The sequence below is a fragment of the Hyaena hyaena genome, unplaced genomic scaffold (assembly GCF_003009895.1).
Source record: "Hyaena hyaena isolate Hyena2069 unplaced genomic scaffold, ASM300989v1 scaffold_585, whole genome shotgun sequence".
NCBI lineage: Eukaryota > Metazoa > Chordata > Mammalia > Carnivora > Hyaenidae > Hyaena > Hyaena hyaena.
The window spans coordinates 1,003,012-1,010,843 of NW_024081217.1; the positions used below are offsets into that span (position 1 = coordinate 1,003,012).

Sequence of the window (7,832 nt, forward strand, 5' to 3'; positions counted from 1 at the left end):
TTATACACATCAAATCCACCAAAGTGGCCGTGTTTAAGGGGTGGAGAGGGATTGCTAAGAAGACAAATGGGAATTCTGCATCTCAGTGTTGACTGACTTATTTAAATAAGGAGAATGGGTTCATGTAGTACTTGCCAAATTTTAAAAATTAATGAAAGATAATCTTATACATGGCAGCTGGGAATACCAAACAATACAGCCACTTTTGAAAAAAGTTTGGGAGTTGTTTATCAAGTTAAACATACACTTAGCATGTGACCTAGGAACTAAATTCTTATCCACCCAATAAAATGAAAGCATATGCCCACAAAAAATCTGTATACAAATGTTTATAACAGATTTAGTCATAATCACTAAAAGATGGAAACAATTCATACGTCCGTCTACAGGTGAGCAGATGAACAAGCTGTGGTACATCCTTACAAGCGGATACAGCTCCATAATAAAAAGCAAGAAATTATGGATAGGTTAACGACATGGCTGAATTAAGTGAGAGAACTCTGACACAAGAGATTACACATGATTGTATTTATATGACATGCACTAAAAGGGAAAAATATAGGGACAGAAATCAGATCAATGGTTGCTGGGGATGAGAGGAGGGAAATGATTATATAGTAGCACAAAGGATATTTTTAGAGTGATGCAGATGCTTTTACTTGATTGCGTTGGTGGTCACACAGGTGTGCGTGCCTATAGCATATTATATGTATTATATGTAATTATAATTAGCAAGTGTAATTAGTATAATTATCATTATATATTATATACCACATAGTATATAACTAGCCTACATTAATAATTTAAAATTATATATGATAATTTATAATGATGTTCTCTAATATACTGTATTATATACTATTATTTGATGTTATTATAATGTAAACTATAATTTATAATTTGTATTTCTATTTGTAGTTTGTATAATTATACATAGTTGATATATAATTATAGGTATATTTTAATGTAACATACTTTATATTATTATATAAATTATAGATCAATAAATATAACTTAAAATTAATAAACAGAAAGAAAAAGGGAGAAGTTTCAAACAGTTAAGCCAAAAATGAGATAGTGAACACCTCATAGGGATTAGTCCAGCAGAGTGTGGACGAATATGCAATAGAAGGAACTGGGTGGTATGTGATGATTTGATGATTTCTGAGGTTCCTATTCCTTTTTCTAGGTGCCCATCATTGTTTGTACATGTCTGCGCTCCAGAGAGCAGCTATTAGCATGTACCTGACTCTTGTGTGAATTAGAACAGGCACCTCCACATAGAGGAGGTGCAGAGCTATGTAGCACTCCTTGGCTGGCTGATGGTGCCTTAGTGAACTTCACGGATATCTCAGGATAGGCGGAACAAAGAAGAGGTACCTTTAATAGTCTCAGGTAGGAAGAAGGTAGAGGGAATCTATCTGCCCACCTCCATCCTTTTTTCTTTTCCCAACGGTCACGGTTTGCCCCAAGGAAAGTTAACTCTCTCTGCCTCAAGTTTCTTCCTGCATTCCTTCTGGCAGCTATTTGGGAAGCCAGATTAAATGCACTATGCTGTAGCATTTTATAAGTCCAGATGTGGCAAGAGGAGCAGGAGACACAGGGCATGTAGCTCTTCAGTATGGTTGCACAGAGGCAATGGCAGGGAGGGGTCTTGACTTCTCCCAATAATAGATGATTGGCCCCACGTGGGAGATACCAATGCACCTCAGTGGAATCAGGTAATTACAATGGCAGTCAGGCCAGAACAGGCAGCAGGGGCCTGAAAGTTAACGGTACCAAGAGAATTTGAAAAGGCATAAGATTACAATTCAGGGCTCAAAATTATTTGTTGAATAAATGAATGAATAAATAAATCAATGGAGTGATGGGAAGATGGTAGCAGGGGCAGTGAGGTTTTTAAATCTTCTGAAATCCTCCTGCCCCTATAAAAAAAAAAAAACCAGATTAAAGGCAAAATCCAAGGCCCAATGTCAACACCTTAAAAAATCTAGGTGAACTGTTGTTTAACATAGTGCTGGAAGTCCTAGCATCAGCCATCAGACAACAAAAGGAAATCAAAGGCATCAGAATTGGCAAAGAGGAAGTCAAACTTTCACTCTTCGCAGATGACATGATACTCTACATCGAAAACCTGACAGACTCCACCAGAAGCCTACTAGAACTGATCCAAGAATTCAGCCAAGTTACAGGGTACAAAATCAACGTACAGAAATCGGTAGCATTTTTATACACCAACAGTGAAGCAACAGAAAGAGAAATCAAGAAACTGATCCCATTCACAATTGCACAAAAAACCATAAAATACCTTGGAATGAACCTAACCAAGGATACAAGAGATCTGTATGATAAAAACTATAGAAAACTTATGAAGGAAATGGAAGAAGACACAAAGAAATGGAAAAACATTCCATGCTCATATATAGGAAGAATAAATATAGTTAAGATGTCATTACTACCTAAAGCACTCTACACATTCAATGCAATTCCAATCAAAATTGCACCAGCATACTTCTCAAAACTAAAACAAACTATCCAAAAATTTGTATGGAACCACAAAAGACCCCGAATAGCCAAAGGAATACTGAAAAATAAAACCAAAACGGGAGGTATCACCATCCCAGACTTTAGCCTCTGCTACAAAGCTGTCATCATCAAGACAGTATGGTATTGGCACAAGAACAGACACATAGACCAATGGAACAGAATTGAGAACTCAGAAGTGGACCCAAAAGTATACAGCCAACTGATCTTTGACAAAGCAGGAAAGAATATCCAATGGAAAAAAGACAGCCTTTTTAACAGACGGTTTTGGGAGAACTGGACAGCAACATGCAGAAGAATGAAACTAGATCATTTTCTCACACCATGCACAAAAATAAACTCAAAATGGATAAAGGACCTGAACGGGAGACAGGAAACGATCAACACCCTAGAGGAGAAAGCAGGAAACAACCTCTTTGACCTCCACCGCAGCAACTTCTTACTTGACACATCCCCAAAAGCAAGGGAATCAAGAGCAAAAATAAATGATTGGGACCTGATCAAGAGTAAAAGGCTTCTGCACAGCCAAGGAAACAACCCAGAAAACTAATAGGCAACCAACGGAATGGGAAAAGATAGTTGCAAACGACATATCAGATAAAGGGTTAATATCCAGAATCTATAAGGAACTCACCAAACTACACTCTCGAAAAACAAACAACCCAGTGAAGAAATGGGCAGAAGACATGAACAGACACTTCTCCAAAGAGGACATCCAAATGGCCAACAGACACATGAAACGATGCTCAGGATCCCTCCTCATCAGGGAAATACAAATCAAAACCACACTGAGATACCACCTCACGCCGGTCAGAGTGGCTAAAATGAGCAAATCAGAGAACTCTAGATGCTGGCGAGGATGTGGAGAAACGGGCACCCTCCTACACTGTTGGTGGGAATGTAAACTGGTACAGCCCCTCTGGAAAACTGTGGAGGTTCCTCAGGAAACTAACAATAGAACTCCCCTATGACCCAGCAATAGCACTGCTAGGAATTTACCCAAGGGATACAGAAATGCTGAGGCATAGGAGCACATGGACCCCAATGTTCATAGCAGCACTCTCCACAATAGCCAAAACATGGAAAGAGCCTAAGTGTCCATCAACAGATGAATGGATCAAGAAGATGTGGTTTCTCTATACCATGGAATACTCCATGGCAATGAGAAACAATGAAATCTGGCCATGTGTAGCAACGTGGATGGACCTTGAGGGTGTTATGCTGAGTGAAATAAGTCAGGCAGAGAAGGACAAATATCATATGTTTGCACGTATAGGAGGGTTAGGAGGAACTTGACGGAGGACCAAGGGGGAGAAGAAGGGGGGAAATGGTGGGGGAAAGGGAGAGAGGCAAACCATGAGAGACTCTTGAATGCTGACAAAAACTGAGGACTGATGGATGTGGGGGGGGGGAGGGATGGGAATGGAGGAGGACACTTGTGGGGATGAGCACTGAGTGTTATGTGGAAACTAATTTGACAATAAACTATTTGTAAAAAAAAAACAAAAAACTAGGTGTACACGGTATCTTCATGAACCCCAAAACATGAGCAGGTGGAGGAACACCCCCAGTTACTAAAGGTGCATTGCTCTGTGTATCCATGTCAGGGCAGGAGGGAGCAGGGAGGTATCTGACGGACCTGAGAACACAACTCTCTAAACTGACAACAGTATTCACTGAAATGCAGAGTGAAGCAATTTGAGAACAGCTAGAACAAGAAGGGCTTTTGTAGACTCCAAGAAAGCTGTGGCTCTGTGGGGTTCAAGGCAGAATCTAAAGGAGCTGCTATAGTCTTGGGTGTGCAAGCCTTCAAAATTACCAAGCTCCTTTTCAGGAGGAAGTCTCACACCAAGGGTGGAGTTCTGAGAGTAGTATTCAAATCAGAGGAAAGGAAAAAGGGTAGAAGAAAAGAAAAAGAAAGCCTAAATAAAAAAGCAGAGGAATCACATCTCCTAAAGCATAAGGCCATTTAAAAAGAATTCTTGGGGTGCCTGAGTGCCTCAGTTGGTCAAATGCCCGACTCTTCAGTTTGGCTCAGGTCATGATCCCTTTGAGCCCCCACATCAGGACTCTGTGCTGAGTGTGGAGTTTGCTTAGGATTCTCTCTTTCCCTCCTTCTACCCCTCCTTCCCAAATAAATAAATAAATAAATATTTTTAAGAGAATTCTTTGTGAGGACCTCGTAAGAGGGAGATATAGAGCACTGAAGCCAGAAAAGTTGTCCTAACTCACCCCTTTTTCATAAAAAACACCTCAATTCACATAAAAGGAAGTAATAGAATTAGATCATGTTCAAATCCAACACTAAGTTGGATATGTTAACTAACCTTATTATGGTAATCATTTTATAATATATACATATATAAAATCATTGATTCATATACTATAAACTCTTTTTTCTTTCTTTTTCTTTCATAGTTTATTGTCAGGCTGGTTTCCATATGACACCCAGTGCTCATCCCAATAAGTGCCCTCTTTGATGCCCATCACCCTCCTTCTCCTCGCCCCTCCCCCCATCAGCCCTCAGTTTGTTCTCAGCATTCAAGAGTCTGTAATGGTTTGCCTCCCTCCCTCTCCCCAACTATTTTTCCCCTTCTCCTCCACCATGGTCCTCCATTAAGTTTCTCCTAATCCACCTATACGCAAAAACATATGTATATATCGTAAAGTTAAACCATATTATAGGCCAATTATATCTCAAACTGGGAAAAAAATCCAATAGAACAGAATAACTTTCCAACAATGAAAACATTAAAAAGGCATACTTATAAAACAGATGAAAAATATAACTTACTATTTCAAGAAGAGCTTAAAAACTAATAAAATATTAAAGGACTATAATCAGAAAAATCTCAGAAATGAGGTGGAAGAACTCAGAATTAGAATTAATATTAATTGGGGTGCCTGGTGTCTCAGTCAGTTAAGCGTCTGACTCTTGACTTCAGCTCATGCCATGATCTCATGGTTCGTGGGTTTGAGCCCCATGTCAGGCTCTCAACTGGCCAAGCAGAGCTTACTTGGGATTTTCTCTCTCCCTCTCTCTGTCCACCCCCCTCCAGCCCCCACGTGCTCTCTCTCTCTCTCAAAAGTAAATGTTAAAAAAAAGAATATTAATAATTTCAGGAAAAAACCTAAAATGGTACATGAAGATGAATAAAGAGATCATGCCTTAAAAATAAATACAAGATGAAAAGAAGTGAATTCAACAGATCAAAGAGATTCAAGAGCAAGTGGTGAGTACAGAAGTTAAGCAAAGAATATCAACACACACATACATAGGTTGAATAATCTTCTATTAGAAGACACAGAAAGAAGAAAATAAAAAGCAAAGGAAATGTAAAAAGGTAAGAAATTTAAGAAAACTTTCCTGAAATAAAGAGATTTGACACGAGTACCTAGGAAATCAATCCTGAATGATCATTGTCAAGATATATTCCAAGAGATGTCTGGAGTTTACAAAAGAAATCGCTTGGGCATTTAGTCAAAATACCAAATGACCTAAGTGACTGTCTTTGGGCTTTGTTCCAGAACAAATAGAGTAGCATACTGAAAATATTCAAAGAAAGAAAACATAAGGCAAAGATTTTCTTTCTAGCCAACATGTTAAAAGTTATGAGCATGAGAGCACCAGAGACTATTGCTCCCCTGCTTCTTCCTGAGGCATTTCCTAAGGAAAGGTGTTTTAGACCACCCAAAGGGAAGGGCATTGACAAGAGGACTAATGAGGAACATAAGTATGTAATTAGCCATAAAACTATGATGGTTGTAAGAAAAGTACATACCCAGTCCAAGTAGATATTCTACAATTAAAGGGCCAGATGAGTAAGAGAAATGAAACACAGAATATACTTGTTGATTATTTTATAGTTACTGTGGGGGGTAAAAGGATATTTATTCACATGAGAAGCTGGTGAATTGGGATAAGAGAAAAGAAGTTATTAACTAATTTAAATATTGGTAGGGAACCAATAGAAAATAACAAAAATAAGATGGAGGGACTAAGATTATTTTAGCTCTAATATAAAACTAACATTAAAATAAAGTAAGTACAAATCCATTTGAGAGAGCAAATAAAATAGAACATAGAGTGAAATATTAGTGCTGTGAAAGACTTGCATTATACAACAGAGAGCGATATGAAGTGAAAAGAATACAGTGCAAAGGAGTATACACCATATACTACCATTTGAATTAAAAGGAAGGCAAAATAAGGACATATGTATGTATATGCATATACGTATGTATATGCTAATTTCTGCGAATAAGAAAGGATAAACCAGAAACTAATAAAATTCATGTGTATAGGGATTGAAGACAACTTCTCTGAGTTGCCTTTTCATATAATTTTAACTTGTAAACTATGGAACATTTTACATATTCAAAAAGTTATATGAGCGCCCCCTTCAGCAGCACATACCTTAAAACTGGAATGATACAGAGAAGATTAGCAGGGCCCTTGTTCAAACATGATATGCAAATTCATGAGGCATTCCATATTTTCATGATGGATGTTAACTAAACTTATTGTGGTAATTATTTTGCAATACATACATATATCAAATCACAATTTGTTCACCTGAAACTTACACAATGTTCTGTAAAAGTTATGTTTCAATAAAATTTAAAAAGATAAAAATAATAAAATCTTTAAAAATAAAAATAATAAAAAGCCCACTACCACAAAGAACAGGAAAACTCTAATTTGAAGATAAACACATGAATTTATTTCAAGGTTTAAAGGTTTTTAGACACACAGTTACTTTTAGGGGACTATATTCTTTTTTTTTGAGAAGATTAAACAAATTTTTTTTATAGTTTATTTTTGAGAGAGAGAGACACAGCATGAGTGGGGGAGGGGCAGAGAGAGAGGGAGACACAGAATCTGAAACAAGCTCCAGGCTCTGAGCTGTCAGCACAGAACCTGATGTGGGGCTTGAACCCACAAGCTGCGAGATGATGACCTGAGCCGAAGTCGGACGCTTAACCGACTGAGCCACCCAGGTGCCCCACAGGGCTAGATTCTAAGGATAAAATAAAAGCTTCAAATGGTCTTGTACTTTATTAGTAAGATTGTTAGTAGTGGTATTGACATAGTAATTCTGATACTATTGGGTGTATTGTAGGGAGCAGTAAATGAGTAGCTATACTGATGTTGGTGAAAATCAGGGTTTTCAATGTGGGAGAAAGGAGATAAAATAGGGACTTGGGGAAAGGAGGAAGAAACCTGTGGTGTTGGATTGGAGTTGGGGGATTGAGATAAATTAATTATTTAAAATAAAATACACTTC

At 37.9% G+C, this 7,832-nt stretch overlaps 1 non-coding gene across 1 annotated transcript; it reads left to right on the top strand.

The window, feature by feature from the left end:
- Positions 1 to 6,938: 6,938 nt before the first annotated feature.
- LOC120248366 lies at positions 6,939 to 7,045 on the top strand. Its single transcript, XR_005532562.1, has one exon. It is a non-coding gene; the product is annotated as a U6 spliceosomal RNA (small nuclear RNA).
- Positions 7,046 to 7,832: the final 787 nt, after the last annotated feature.